We start from the raw sequence: 16,786 nt of genomic DNA on the forward strand, positions 1-16,786 counted from the left end.
AAAGTTTTACTGAGAACAAGTTGCAATTGCATAATTAAGCATAACACAGGGAATTAAAGATGGCATTTTCAGTATGAGAAACTGTCCAAATTAAACTGAACTTCAGACTTTTCTTCCAGTAAAAATAGGTTTTTAGAATATTTTTATCTTTAGGTGTGGGCAAAATATTGAAATTAAAATACACCCATAGATTCAAAATGCCAGAAATACACAGAATAGTCAAGCAATATAATTACTTTGCATGAAAGATTATAATATATGCAGGTACAATGCAACAGTTGTTCATTTAATGTTTTAAAAGCAAAATTTGGGTTTTTTCTTTTTTTTAGATTTTATTTATTTATTTGACAGAGAAAGAGTGAAAGAGCACAAGCAGGGGGAGCAGCAGAGGGAGAGGGAGAAGTAGGCTTCCCACTGAGCAGGGAGCCCGATCCAGGGCTCGATCCCAGGATCCTGAGATCATGACCTGAGCTGAAGGCAGACGCTTAACCAACTGGGCCACCCAGGTGCCCCTAAAAGCTAAATTTGTAACAGAACAATTATTATACTCCTTTCCTCTATTAACTAATTAAAACTAACAAGTCTTTCTTTTTTTTTTTTAAAGATTTTATTTATCTATTTGAAAGAGACAGCGAGAGAGAGCACAAGCTGGGAGGGGAGGGAGAAGCAGGATCCCTGCTCAGCAGGGAGTCCCATGTGGGGCTCGATCCCAGAACCCTGAGATCATGACCTGAGCCGATGGCAGCTGCTTAACCCACTGAGCCACCCAGGAGCCCCTAAAACTAACAAGTCTTAATGATCAATATCTTAACACTCATGTAAATTCACTTTTTTTAAATAAGTACCTCTGCCTGTGTTTAAATATACTGTGGAATTTGAAAAACTGATATTTGTTTTATCAACTATTAATTGATAATTGATATTGATAATTGATAATTGATAAATATTAGAAATACTTCTATTATTTATAAATATTCTAAATATTAGAATAATATTCTAATAAATATTCTAAATATTAGAAATGATATTTGTTCTAAGACTAGATTACCATTATGACCCAAAGCTATTGCAAATACTTCTTCAAGAGTGGCCCACAGCCCACATGAATCATATTTCACCTGGGATGCTCGCTTAAAATGCAGATCCTTACTCCAACATTTCTTGGATCTCACCAAGATATAAAATCATTGCCTTTATCATTGTAATCAGTATTCTCACTTCCATCTTTACCCAGATTAAATTCCATGAACAATCCTGTTTTTCACTTTGCAAACAGCCCTGTCCCTCCTTTCATTGCTCTACTACTAAAATGCCAACTCAACCATCAGCTTACTCTAAGCCTGATGATCTGGCTTCATACTTGAGTGGGAAAATAGATCTGATCAGTTGAATTTTATCTCATCATCCCTCCCCGCATTCTCCATTATCTTCCAGAACAAATCTCCTCAAAGAATACCTTGACTTTCCCTCATCCATTTTCTCAACCCACTCCATTCAGGTTTTTGTTCCCACCACTTCACTGAAATACTGCTAAGTAAGTTCACCAAGGACTTTATCTCCCCCAAGGCCATTGACCAATTCTCTATTCTCACTTTATCAAAACTTAAATTAGCATTTCATACAGTTGACCACTCCCTCCTTCTGAAATACTTCCTTCTCTAGTTTCTGGGATACCTACTCCTCTGGTTTTCTTCCTACCTCATTGGCCAGTTCCTTCTCAGTCTGTTTTGTTGGCTTCTTCGATACTACATCTCTCAAGGCTGGAGTGACCAAGAATATTCCTTAACACTTTTTCCCACTCCTTATCCATTCTCTTTCCCAAAGTGATTTTATTCAGTCCCATCGCTTTGGATATCACCTAATCTAGATAGATGCTTACTACTCTCAAATTTTGTCTCTAGTCCATAGCTCTCTTTTTTAAATTCTAGTTTCCTTTTATACAACTGCCTTCTTAACATCTCCACTTGGATGTCTAAGAGCCATCTAACACTTAACAAGGTCAAAACAGAACTATTAACATCTAATCTCTCCACTTGCAAAGTCCTCCAATGTCAATGAATAGTCCACCATCCGCCCACTTGTTCAATCAAAAACCAGCATTTTTTTCCTCACTCTCTGCCCTCTCTTCTCCAATCCAATCCATCTATTTATCTCTTGTTAGCTCTACCTTCAAGATATATTTCAAATCTGACCAGGTTAAGCTGAGAGTGAGTCCTTTTCAGGTGTCTGGTGCCAGGTTCTGTGCTGGGTCAACTCTACTTCCATGCCTCCTGTCCCTGCCTTCTCCTTGTGAAACCCACATTCGCCAGCCTAGTTCAAAGTCCTCATTTTCTCACTTAAACAACTGCCTTAGCCATCTAACTAGTCTTCCTACCTCAAATCTCTCTCCTAAGCCACTCTATTAGTCACTGCTCAAAAACCTTTGGTGGATCTTCAGTATTCACAAAATAAAACATTAACTCCTTGTTAGGGTATTCAAACTCATGATTTTAACTCAGCTTATCTATTCCAGTCACATCTCTCAGTGCATTCCCTTCAACCACCCTCTCTAATCATGCAGGGCTACTTAATCATTCCCCAGACATGACATGTATTGACCTACCTCTAAACTTTGGCTCATGCTATTCTTTCACCTAGGAACAATCACAGAGTACAATGCCACTACACTGGCATTAGGAGACTTGGGTAAAAGTTCGAATCCTGCCATGTGTCTGTCCTCTCTGAGTTCTATTCCTCATAGGTAAAACTGGGACAAAGTACCAGGCTCAGGATTAAAGAAGAATTAAGAATGTATTTCAGAGTTCCTTATGAATTCTAAGGGGTATACAAATATTACCAGATTCATCTAGGTTATGGCTCTACCATTTTACAACCCCACAATTACTAAGAGAGTATCTATTTCTCCACATACTTACTACCACTGGATATATCAATTAAAAATTTCTGCCAATCTGGTAGATTAAAACAATTTTATTGTCTTTAAAATTAGCATTTCCGTGTCCGTAAGAATACACATCTTTCTCAATGTTTATTGGCTATTTTCTTTGAATTCCCTCCTCATACTCTTTGTCCCCTTTTCTATTTTCTCCTGTCTTTCTCATATTATGAATATAAATACTTGCTCTGTTTTGTCCATTGAAAAAATTTTTTTAAGTCTGGCACTTATCCTTTTGTTTAAAGTGTGTTTTCTTATAAAGAAGTTTTAAATTTTGATATATCTAAACTTATTAATCTTTTTGTTTTTAATGGCTTTTAAGTTTGATAACTCATTTAAGGCCTTCCCTACCTCATGGTCATATATACTTGCTTCCAAGAGTTGTAAAGTGTTTCTTATATTTTTATTACAGTTAGAATTTATTTTTGTGAATGATATTAAAGATTTAATATATCTTTTTTTAAAGATTTTATTTATTGGAGAGAGAGAGAACAAGCGGGAGAGGAGGAAGGAGCAGGGGGGATAGGAGAAGAAGGGGGGAAGAATCTCAAACAGACACCTCACTGAGCATGGAGACAGACATGGGGCTCACACTCACAATCCTGAGATTATGACCTGAGCCGAAGCCAAGAGTCAGACACTTAACTGACTGAGCCACCCAGGAGCCCCAAGATTTAATATATCTTTCTAAATGCATATCCTTTATTGAATAGTCCATTCATTAAATATTGATTTAAAATACCACATTTATACACATTTAAAATAACCACACTTAAATTGGGAGATATGCATGGGTCTATCTCAGAATCTATATTATTGATCTAGCTGTCTTTCCTTATGCCAGAACCATGTTGTTGCATTTTATTGAAAGCTTTTTGGTTTGGGGGCATTACTGAGACGATTGCAAGTTTTCTCCTCTAATAACTAAGAAAATAAATGACAAAGATAGATTTTAAAATGCTGAACCACCCTTGCATTCCTGGGACAAATTCTACATAAATAATACATTGGTAAATTCAATTTGTTAATATTTTATTTATGATTTTTTTTTTTTAGTGTTGTCTCCAGAAGTGAGATGGGTCTACAGTTGTTGTTTTTTCTATATCCCTCTTTGATTTGGGTTACATTAGCATCATAAAACCAGTTGGATAGGACCCTGTCTTTTTTCATGCATGCTAGTTTACATAAGATTTCCTTAATAGTTTCTTAGAACTCACCTGTAAAACCTGGGCTATATCTTTACATTTCTTGTCAATTTATTATCATAATTATTAGCTAATTAAAAGGTTTTACCTTTTCTTGTAACAATGTGAATAAATCATATATTTCTGAAATTACCCATTGAATCTGGGCTTTCATATTTTATTAGTATAACTTTAATATAGAGAGTTCTTATAACCTTACAAATCTGTGTCTTTAGTTATGCTTTTTTTAATTTCTAATATTGATCAGTATCTTTTTTTTTTTCTTTTTCAGACTTGCCTACATTTACCTATTTTATAGGTTTCTTTTATCATTCAACACTGCTATTGGATTTCTGCTTTTATCCTTATTGATTTGGGTCTTTGTTTTCTTTGATTTTTATCATTCTTAAAAAATATCTTAAACTCAATTGTTTAATTCATTTATTTAAGCAAATAACTTAATTTTTATAAAATGCTTCTATAAAAAAATTAAGTAATACATGCAACTACAAAATAGTAAGCAACAAACCGACCATATCCATTACCCAGAAGGAAAAAGTGTTAACATGAGTTGAATATCATTCCACACATCTCTCTAGGCACAAATAGAGATCAACGGATAACGCCATGTCTCTCAATTTACTGTTTTCCTTCCCAATTCTCTGTCCTTCCTTTTAAACTGTTCTTAACTTCAAAAGGCTCTAAAATTTTCTTTTTAAAAATGAATGCAGTGCCATCCTGCATGTCTCTGAAGATATTATATTTATTCTAAAGTTCTGTATTACTTTCTCTATTAACTTTGATTCCTTGAGCCCTTCCCCTTGTACAGTTTGGTACCTTCCTTCAAAACACTAGTTTCCTCTAAATATCTTGTGATTTTGGGTTACAGGCTTATCTCTGTTGAGGCTTTAGAGATATCCTATTAGTCTGTGACTGATGTATGTCATTAGAGCAACATTTTTTTCTTTTTAAGGAAAGGGGCAAAATTTTCCACTGGGTAGTAAACATGGATAACTAGTATTTTGGGGGCTCACTATCTTTTCTGGATATTGACAACACTGGGGCACTGCTTTGGCTTTTTAAACACCCACAAGGCCTGTTTTTGCATCATACGCACCAAGGAAGAATGAAGATGGGGAGAGGTAGATCTGTATGTCTGCTTGTCCAGCAAGCTAGACATAAAGTATCCTTATACTCATATATTTTACAGTATTACATTCCTGTTTGTGGTTCAGATTACGGTTCTCATCTGCATTCCAATCCCATTTTTTAAGAGTTCTTCATAAATTTTGGCCAGTTTTGCTCTTTTTGTTTCCTTTCACAGTTATGTTCAATTGATACTGTATATTTTTGGAAGGGGAAAGAAGGATTATTTTTAAAACTGTGAAGTAGCAAAGGGAAGCTTCAGCATGTTCTCAGTATACCACCTACCACTGAAGTTTCAAATAGATACGTTTTGGCAGAGATAAATGGACAACAACTGCATGTATTTTTAAAGGAAAACATGTTCTTTTACTATACTCTCCCTTCTACTGAAGTATAGTCTTACAATAGTAAGCACAGGATGTTATTCAGTGGTTTCTAACCCTAAATGCACATTATTAACCTGGGATTGCTGCTCAAACATTAAAGTCTAATTCCAGAAATTCTATTTTAATTGGAATGGAGTGAGAACCACTGGTATAGTAGAAAAACTCTTAAGTTTAGGATCAGATCAATTTGAGTTCAAATCACCACTTACTGTGCTCTGTGACTTTAGGCAAGAAATAATGTTTTGAGACTTTGTTTCATCTGCAAATTGGGTTTACAAGATTATAGTGAGTATTAGAGATGATGTAAGAAGAGAGACTAGCACCATGCAAGGCAGATAACAAATGTTTAAAAAAATGTTAGCTCTCCTAAAGTCATTTATAAGTAAGCAGACAAAAATCATGCCACTAAAAAAACAGATCAAGTAAAAGAGGACATCCCTCCATATGCTAAAATCTTACAGTGACTAAAATTTAATTCCAAATGTCACAAAACTTCATAGGAGTAGATAATCACTGCCACATATTCCAAACTGAGAGAGATTATGGAATTTATAGTGTTCCTGTCACATTTTATTGTACCCTCTGGGCTCTTTTATCATACTTACTTCAATGCATTTCTTTTCAAAGGACAACTCTCAAGGCTATTACAAGGTTCCTGAGCCATTCTCCAATCCTACATTTCAATATCTGAGAGTAAAAATGCTAATAATATGGCAACCTGGTTATATATTTCTGTTTGTATTAGTTCAAATATTTTGCGAGAAATGGATGAGCACTTTGAAGTTGCAGAAAATGAGCAGAATAACTAGAACGCTCTGTGGGACCCAGGAATTAAAGCAACTTTAGTGTGTCTGATGGATATCCAACCCTAATTACAGCCAGGTGGAGACAGCTCCATTTTCAGGGATGCTTAGGCAATTAGCCAAACACAATGATACCCATTTGCTGACAAGTAAATGTGCATACCTTTATCATTTGTATCATTCATAAGCACAAGTATGCCCTTGGCATAACCTAACTTCTTGATAAGTAATATTCAACTGAATTCTTTAAAAAGTTTTAACCTGTCTAACAGCTATAATTATTCACCTATCAACAATAAAGAAAAATAATTTTCGGGCACCTGGGTGGCTCAGTTGTTAAGTGGCTGCCTTCGGCTCAGGTCATGATCCCAGAGTCCTGGGATCGAGTCCCACATCGGGCTCCCTGCTCAGCAGGAAGCCTGCTTCTCCGTCTCCCACTCCCCCGGCTTGTGTTCCTGCTCTCGCTGTCTCTGTCAAATAAATAAATAAAATCTTTAAAAAAAAAAAAAAAAGAAAGAAAGAAAAATTATTTTCTTCTGGTTCTTTAAAATGTTGAAATGTTCATAAATTTTTTTTTTTAAAGATTTTATTTATTCATTTGAGACACAGAGATACAGAGAGAGAGAGAGCATGAGCAGTGGGAGAGGCAGAGGGAGAGGAAGAAGCAGACTCCCCGCTGAGTCAGGAGCCCGATGTGGGGCTCGATCCCAGGACCCTGGGATCATGACCTGAGCCGAAGGCAGACGCTTAACCATCTGAGCCACCCAGGCGCCCCCATAAATTTTTAATGTTCATATGAACATTATATAATAGGTCTAAATTTTTCAAACCTTTACTAAAAAGTAGATCCATAGCAGTACTAACAACAAAGGGGTCTAAACATTAAGGGGGCCCAACTCCTGCTGTATTCAATATAAATTTACATGGTAAACTATAAGACATTGATTTTTAATGTAAAAGACCCCCTCAGAAACAAATGCTATGGCCAAAGGCACATGGAAAAATGTTCAATGTCATTAGTCATCAGTGAAAAGCAAATTAAAATTCCAATAAAATACCACTACCTACTGATTAAAATGCCTAAAATGATACATTGCAACAATACCAAATGCTGGAAAGGATGTGGAGTAACTGGAACTGGAATACCTTAAAAGTGAGAGTGAAAAACACAATAAGGGACATTTATGCAAAACCTACAGCTATTCCATGGTGGAAGACTGAAAGCTTTTCCCCTGAGATCAAGAACAAGACAGGATTCCCATTTTCACTACTTCTATTCAGTACTGTCCTGGAAGTTCTAGCCAGGGAAGTTAGGCAAGAAAAAAAAGTGCCAAATTGAAAAGGGGGAAGTAAAATATCTTTACTTACAGATCACATGATCTTATTAATAGAAAATTCTAAAGAACATACACACAAACACCATTGGAGCTAATAAGCAAATTTAGCAAAGTTACAGGATACAAGATCAACACATAAAAAACAGTTATATGTTTATACACTAAACATAATCTGAAAATGAAATTAAGAAAACAATTCCATTTATAATAGAATCAAAAAAAACCCTTACAAATAAACCAAGGAAGTGCAAGATTGCATACTAAAAACTACAAAACATTAATGAATGAAATGAAACCTAAATAAATGAAAAAAATCCCATGTTCATGGGTTGAAAACCTTAATATTTTAAAAATGGCAATATTCCCCAAATTGGTCTAGTGATTCAATGCAATCCATATCAGAATCTAGTTGTGCTTTATGTAGAAATTGACTAGCTGACTGTAAAATTCAAATGGAATCTGAAGGGATCCTGAATAACCAAGAAAATGAAAAAGAAAAACAAAGTTGGAAGACTCACAATTCCCAAATTCAAAAGTTATTACAAAGCTACCGTAATCAAAATAGCATGGTACTGGCACAAGGACAGACAAATGGAATAGAACTGGAAGTCCAGAAATAACTGAGTTTTGACAAGGGTACTAAGACCATTCAATGGAGGAAAGAATAATCTCTTCAACAAGTAGTGCTGGTACAATTAATACTGACATGTAAAAGAATAGTAGGACCCCCTCCCTCACATCATATACAAAATTAACTCAAAATGGATCAATGACCTAAATGTAAGCACTAAAACTATAAAACTTTTAGAAGAAAACATAGGAGAAAATTTTGATATTTTGGATTTGGCAATGGATGCTTAGATATGACATCAAAAGCATAAGCAACAAAGGAAAATATAGGTATATCAGGCTACTTCAAAATTAAAAACTTTTGTGCATCAAAAGACACTATTAAGAAAGTGAAAAGACAACCTACATAATAGGAGAAAATATTTGCAAATCATATATCCAATAAAAACACTTTTATCCAGGATATATAAAGAACTCTCACAACTCAACAATAAAAGACAAGAAACCCAATTTAAAAATGTGCAAAGGAATTGGATATATTTCTCAAAAAAAGATTAAAAAAACGGCTGACAAGCAAACAAAAAGGTACTCAACATCATTAATCACAAGTAAAATGGAAATCAAATCCACAATGAGATAAATCTTCAATCTACTAGGATGGCTATAATCATCAAAATGAAAAATAACAAGGATTTATAAGGATGTAGATGTCATACATTGCTGGTGAGAATGTAACATGGTGTAGCCACTGTGGAAAATACCGGCAGTTTCTCAAAATGTTAAACATGGAATTACCACACAACCCAGCAATTCTACTGCTCCGTATACACCCAAAAGAACTGAAAAGAGGGACTCAAACAGACACTTATGTAAACATTCATAGCAGCATTATTCACAAGAGCCAAAAGGCAGAGATAACCCAAGCATCACTGACAGATGAATGGATAAACAAAATGTACTATACACATATGATGGGATATCATTCAGCTGTAAAAATGAAGTACCAATACATGCTACAACACGGATGAAACTGAAAAACATTATTCTAATAAAGGAAGCCACACACAATCGGTCACATAGTGTATGATTCTATTCATGTGAAATATTGAGAATAGGTAAAACCACACAAATAGAAAGGAGATTAGGAGTTGACAGGAGCTGGGGGAAAGATGGAGAATAAATGCTTAATGGATAAGAGGTTTTGTTCTGGGATGATGAAAATGTTTTGGAACTTGATAGAGGTGGAGATTGCACAACATTATGAATACACTAAATGCCATTAAATTGTGGCTTTAAAATGGTTAATTTTTTAAAAAGATTTTATTTATTTATTTGACAGAGAGGGAGACACAGCGAAAGAGGGAACACAAGCAGGGGGAGTGGGAGAGGGAGAAGCAGGCTTCCCGCTGTGCAGGGAGCCCACTGTGGGGCTCGATCCCAGGACCCTGGGATCATGACCTGAGCCTAAGGCAGATGCATAACAACCGAGCCACCCAGGCGCCACTAAAATGATTAATTTTGTTATGGCAATTTTTCACCTCAATAAAAATAAATAAATGAGTAAGGAAAACTTCTGGTGCCTCTTGTAAGGAAAATTATTAAACCTACCCTGGGCCCTGTCCAAAGAGGACACACATAGTAAAAAAAAAAAAAGATTAAGAAATTATAAGAAGCAAATGAATACAGTTGTGTTACAAAAAATTACCTTTTATTTCACTTAGGAAAATACAAGAAAAAATATTTTGAGGAATAAACAACCAGTAATCATATAAATATTGTTATGTATAATTTTCCATAGAATTACTCTTATAGAACTTTTGGTTGGCTATATGAATTTTTCTTGGCTCCAAAATTCCACTATAGTAATAGTAAAGGAATAAAGAACAAGAGAGGAGACCGTATCAGACGACAGATGTTAATGAACTTTTAGAAGTTTGAAAGCAGATAAATGGGTTCAAGTCTTTGCTCAAATGTTCCCTTGTCAATTAGTCCTATCCTTACTAACCTATTTAAAATTTCAACCCCAACTCTGTCTATCACTTCCAATCCCACTATCATACTATATTTTTGCCCATAGGAGATTATCACCTACTAATGTGTAATGCAACATACTTATTAGCTTTATTATTGATGTTTGTTTCCCCCTGCTAGAATAAGTTCTCCATAAAGCAGGAATTTTTGTCTGTTTTGTTCATTAATGAATCCTCAGTGCCTAGAACTGTGCTTAGCACACTGTAAGTACTAAACAAACATTCATTCAGAGAATGAAGTAAATTAGCAGATTAGAAAAAACTGAAGCTAAGTGCCTGAGAAGGGAGGGAAATGAGGGAGAAGCGAATAAGAATCATGTCAAGTCTTAGGTAACAGAATCTGCAGATAAGGGCATGCTGTAGATATGTAAACAGGACATTGGTACAATGTATTAATAATAAAGACTCATAATATTCAAACTGTCCAGGATATTCAAAATTACTTGACAAGTAAAGAACCCCATGGAAAAAGACAATCAACAGATGCCAATGTCAAGATGACAAAGATGGTGGAAATATCTGACAAAGACATTAAAGTCACTATTAAAAAAAAAATACTTGAACATGTAAGGGTAAAAACTCTTGAACAAAAGGAAAGCTAGAAAGTTGCAGCAAAGAAATGGAAGGTATAAAGAATAACCAACTGGAAATTTTGGAATTAAGAAATACATTTTATTTATTTTATTTTGAGATTTTAACTCCAGTATAGTTAACATGAAGTGTTATATTACTTTCAGATGTACAATATAGTGATGCAACAATTCCATACAATACCAGTGCTCATCACCACAAGTGCACTCCTTAATCTCCATCATCTATATCACCAATCCCCCCACCCACCTCCCCTCTGGTAACCATGAGTTTGTTCTCTATAGTTAAAGAGTCTGTTTCTTGGATTCCCTTTTTCTCTCCTTTACTCCTTTGTTTCTTGAATTCTATATTGGAGTTAAAACGTATGTTATTTGTCTTTCTCTCACTGACTTATTTCACTTAGCATTATATTCTCTAGCTCCATTCATGTTGTTGCAAATGGCAAGATTTTGTTTGTTATTATGGCTGAATAATATTCCAGTGTGTGTGTGTGTGTGTGTGTGTGTGTGTGTGTGTGTGTGTGTGTGTATCTTCTTTATCCATTCATCAGTCAATGGACACTTGGGCTGCTTCCATAATTTGACTATTGTAGATAATGCTGCTTTAAACATACGGGTGCATGTATCCCTTTGGATTAGTAATTTTGCTTTTTTTTTGGGCAAATGAGCAGTAACATGATTACTGGATCATAGGGTAGCTCTTTAACTTTTTGAGGAACCTCCGTACTGTTTACCCGTGTGGCTGCACCAGTTTGCATTCCCCCAACAGTGAACCAGCGTTCTTTTTTTCTCCACACCCTTGCCAACACTTGTTTCTTGTGGTTTTATTTTAGCCTTTCTGACATGTGTGACGTGATAGCTCAATGTAGATTTGATTTGCATTTCCCTGACGATGAGTGATGTTGAGCATCTGGATGTGTCTTTCCATGTGTCTATTTTGGATGTCTTTTTTGGAGAAATGTCTGTTCATTTCTTCTGGAAATTTTTTAATTGGGTTATTTGGTTTTGGGGTATTGACTTAAGTTCTTCATATATTTTGGATGCTAACTCTTTATCAGATATGTCATTTGTAAATATCTTCTCCCATTCAGTAGGCTGCTTTTCAGTTTTGTTGATTGTTTCCTTCACTGTGCAGAAGTTTTTTTATTTTGATGTGGTCCCAATAGTTTATTTTTATTTTTATTTCCCTTGCTTCAGGAGATGTATCTAGAAAAATTTTGCTATGGCCGATGTCACAGAAATTACAGCCTGTGCTCTCTTCTAGGATTTTTATGGTTTCAGGTATCACATTTAAGTTTTTAATCTATTTTTAATTTATTTTTGTGTATGGTTAAAGAAAGTGGTCCAGTTTCATTCTTTTGCATGTAGCTGACCACATTCCCACCACCATTTGTTGAAGAGACTGTCTTTTTCCCATTGGATATTCTTTCCTGCTTTGTCAAAGATTAGTTGACAATATAATTGTGGGTTTCTTTCTGGGCTTTCTATTCTGTTCCATTGGTCTACGTTTCTATTTTTGTGACAGTATTATACTGTTTTGATTACTACAGCTTTGCAATATAATTTGAAGTCTGGAATTATGATACCTCCAGGTCTGCTTTTATTTTTCAAAATTGCTTTGGCAACTTGGGGTCTATTGTAGTTCCATTAAATTTTAGGATATTTTGTTGTAGTTCTGTGAAAAATGCTGTTGGTATTTTGACAGGGATTCCATTAAATGTGTAGATTGCTTTGGGTAGTATAGACATCGTAACAATATTTGTTCTAATCCATGAGCATGGAATGTCTTTCCATTTCTTTGTATAGTCTTCAATTTCCTTTATCACTGTTTTATACTTTTCAGAGTACAGGTCATTTACCTCTTTGGTTAGGGTAGGTATTATATTATTTTTGGTGAAATGGTAATAGGATTGTTTTCTTGATTTCTCTTTCAGCTGCTTCATTATTAGTGTGTAGAAATGCAACAGATTTCTGTACATTGATTTTGTACCCTGCAAATATACTGAATTCATGTATCAGTTCTAACCGTTTTTTGGTGGTGCCTTTAGTGTTTTCTATATACAGATTCATGTCATCTACAAAGAGTGAAAGTTTTACTTCTTCCTTACCAATTCAGATGCCTTTAATTTCTCTTGGTTGTCTAACTGCTGTGGCTAGGACTTCCAGTACTATGTTGAATAGAAGTGATGAGAGTGGACAATCATTGTCTTGTTCCTGCCCTTAGTAGGAAAACTCTCAGTTTTTCCCCATTGAGGATATTAGCTGTGAGTTTATCATATATGGCCTTTATTATATTGAGGTATACTCCTAAACCTACTTTGTTAAAGGTTTTTATCATGAATGGATGCTGTGCTTTGTCAATTTCTTTTTCTGCATCTATTAAATGCAGAAATGATCATATGGTTCTTATCCTTTTTCTTATTGATGTGTTGAGCAATCAATTCAATCATCATGTTGATTGAATTGGGAATATTGAACTACCCTTGCATCCCGGGAATAAATCCCACTTGATTGTGGTGAATGCTTTTTAATGTATTGTTAGATTCTGTTTGCTGGTATTCTGTTGAGGATTTTTACATTTATGGTCATCAGAGATATTAGCCTGAAGTTCTCTTTTTTTATGGTATCTTTACCTGGTTTTGGTTTCAGGGTGATACTTGCCTCATAGAATGAATTTTCTTCTTCAATTTTTTTGAAATAGTTTGAGTAGAATAAGTATTAACTCTTCTTTAAATGATTGGTTAAAAAATTTTTTTTGGTAGAATTTCCCTGTGAAGCAGTCTGGTCCTGGACATTTGTTTGTTGGGGAGTTTTTGGATTACTGATTCAATCTCCTTGCTGGTAATCAGTCTGTTCAAATTTTCTATTTCTTCCTGTTTCAGTTATGGTAGGTTATACGTTTCCAGGAATTTATCCATTTCTTCTAGGTTGTCTAATTTGTTGGCATATAGTTTTTCACAATATTACAATTGTTTGTACTTCTGTGGTGTTGGTTGTTATATTTCCTCTTTCATTGGTGATTTTGAGTCCTTTCTCTCTCTCTCTTTTTTTTTTTTTTGAGTCTAGATAGAGGCTTATAATTTGGTTAATCTTTTCAAAGAACTAGATCCTGGTTTCACTGATCTGTTCTATTATTTTTTTAGTTTCTGGTTTCATTGATCTGTGCTACTGTTTTTGTTTGTTTGTTTCTATATCATTTATTTCTGCTCAAATCTTTTTTTTAAAGTAATTTCTGCCCCCAACATGGGTCTCAAACTCTAATCTTTATCACTTCCTTCCTTTATTTGTTCTTTTTCTAGCTTCCTTAAGGTGTATGGTTAGATTGTTCATTTGAGATTTTTCTTGCTTCTTGAGGTAGGCCTGTATTTTATAAACTTCCCTTGGAACCAGTCTTCCTGCATCCCAAAGATTTTGCACCATTGTGTTTTCATTTTCATTCCTCTCAGGTAATTTTTGATTTCTTCTTTGATTTCTTAGTTGACCCATTCATTGTTTAGTAGTATGTTATTTAACCTCCATGTATTTTTGTGGTCTTGCCATATTTCTTCTTGAGGTTGATTTCTAATTTCATAGCATCGTGGTCAAAAAAGATGCATGGTATATGACTTCGATCTTTTTGAATTTGTTGAGGCTTACTTTGTCTAATATGTGATCTATTCTGGAGACTGTTCCATGTGCACTTGAAAATAATGTGTTTTCTACTGTTTTCAGATGAAATGTTCTCAATGTATCTGTTAAATCCCTCTAGTCCAATGTGTCATTCAAATCCACTGTTTCCATCTTGATTTTGTTTAGATGATATATTAATGTAAGTGGGTATTAAAATCCCCTATTATTATTGTATTATTATCGCTTTCTTTATGTTTGTTATTAACTATGTATTTGGGTGCTCTCATGTTTCTTTATGTTTGTTATTAACTATTTTATGTATTTGGGTGCTCTCATGTTGGATGCATAAATATTTACAATTGTTATATTTTCCTTTTTGATTGTTCCCTTTATTTCATACAGTGTCCTTCTTTGTCTCTTTACAGACTTTGTCTTAAAGTCTATTTGGCACGATATAAGCATTGCTACTCTGCTTTCTTTTTACATCCATTTGCATGATAACTGTTTCTCCATCCCCTCACTTTCAATCTGCAGGTGTATTTAGGTCTGACATGAGTCTCTTGTAGACAGCATATATATGGATTTCATTTTTCTCTCTCACCTTGATTGGAGCATTTAGTTCATTTACATTTGAATTATTAATCAATATGTATTTATTACCACTTTGTTACTTGTTTTGTGGTTGTTTTTGTAGTTTTCCTCTGATCCTTTCTTCTAATTCTCTCTTTCACTATTTGCTCGTTTTGTTTAGTGACATACTTGGGCTTTCTTACTCTTTGTTTTGCATATCCGTGTTTTTTTGATTTGTGGTTACCATTTGGTGTATATATAACATCTTCTGCATATAGCAGTATATATTAAGCTGATGTTTGCTTAATTTTGAACTCATTCTTTACTCCTCTCCCCTCCATGTCTCAATATTTGGTATCACCCTTTACTTCCTTTTATTTTGCATTTCTCTTAACTGATTTTTACAGATGTACTTTAATTTTTTTTTTCTTCTGTGCTTCCTATTTTTCTTACTCTTACCTATGGTTTCTGTTGAAAAATACATTTTAAATGAAGAAATTCACTGGGAGGGCTGAATAGCAGATGATAAAAGGAAAGAGTCAGTTAACTTGAGGACTCTTTAATAGAAATTACACAGTCCAATCTGAACAATAAAGAGAAATAAATTTTTTTTAAAAATCAAGAGAGCGGGAGGAGCAAGATGGTGGAGAAGTGGGAGACCTAAATTTCGTCTAGTCCCAGGAATTCAGCTAGATAGTTACCAAACCATTCTGAACACCTACGAACTCAACAGGAGATCAAAGAAAAGAATAGCAGCAACTCTCTGAACATAAAAGCGACTACTTTCTGGAAGGTAGGACATGCGGAGAAGTGAATCTAAGGCGATATTTGGGAACATAGACCACGGTGGGGAAGGGAGCCTCTGTCAGCCGCTACTGGCAAGTGATAGAGCGGAGCACAGGATCGGAACTTTTAGAAGTTGGCTCCACTGAGGGACGTCACTCCAGTGGCTAAACGGGGGGTGGAAACCTCACTGGGACAGTGTGGTCTCAAGACTTTCGGGGTCACAGAAAGATCGGGGGTGCCTGAATAAGGCAGAGCTCTCAGGTAGAGAGCGGGGAAGCCAGCTGCAGAGACGGAGCCGAAGACCGGGCTCTCAGCTCAGGGTTGCCATAAACCGTGATCCGTGGCATAGTCGGGCCACTGCTCCTACAGCAGGGACCGAACAAGCAACAGATCCAGGGAGACTCCCCTTCCTCCGCCGGGAGGAGTGGCGCGGGAGCGCACCGCAGGGATCTGCTGGGTTTGGAGACTCCACACCGAGTCGGGTGCCAGAGATAGAAATGCTCAGTCACAGGCCGGGTGAGCACCGAGTGCGGCCGGAGACGGGGGAGACAGGAGTGACTGACTGCTTTTCTCTGGGGGCTCACTGAGGAGTGGGGCCCCGAGTTCTCGGCTCCTCCGGGGCAGAGATTGGGAGGCCACCATTTAAATCTCGTCCTCCAAAGCTGTACGGAAAGCTCGCAAGGAACAAAGGCTACGGAGAGCAAACCCCATCAGATTAGGTAGGCCGGCCGGGCAAGGGCAGGGCAATTCTGCCTCCGGCAAAGACTTTTGGGAACCACAGCAACAGGCCCCTCCCCCAGAAGATCAGCAAGAACAGCCAGCCAGGACCAAGTTTACCAA

General features: G+C 35.9%; 1 protein-coding gene across 8 annotated transcripts in view; it reads right to left on the reverse strand.

Moving 5' to 3' along the window:
- The window catches only part of PEAK1 (pseudopodium enriched atypical kinase 1), a 328,704-nt gene that overhangs the window by 133,589 nt on the left and 178,329 nt on the right, over nucleotides 1–16,786 (reverse strand). The window contains exon 6 of one of the 8 annotated variants that reach the window (XM_078079048.1): nucleotides 6,775–6,924. The exons of the other annotated variants lie outside the window; for them this stretch is intronic. The gene's annotated coding sequence lies outside the window, so the exon portion shown is untranslated. The remainder of the gene's footprint in view (nucleotides 1–6,774; nucleotides 6,925–16,786) is intronic. 8 annotated transcript variants of the gene reach the window in all.

Source organism: Halichoerus grypus, chromosome 8 (assembly GCF_964656455.1).
Source record: "Halichoerus grypus chromosome 8, mHalGry1.hap1.1, whole genome shotgun sequence".
Taxonomy (NCBI): domain Eukaryota; kingdom Metazoa; phylum Chordata; class Mammalia; order Carnivora; family Phocidae; genus Halichoerus; species Halichoerus grypus.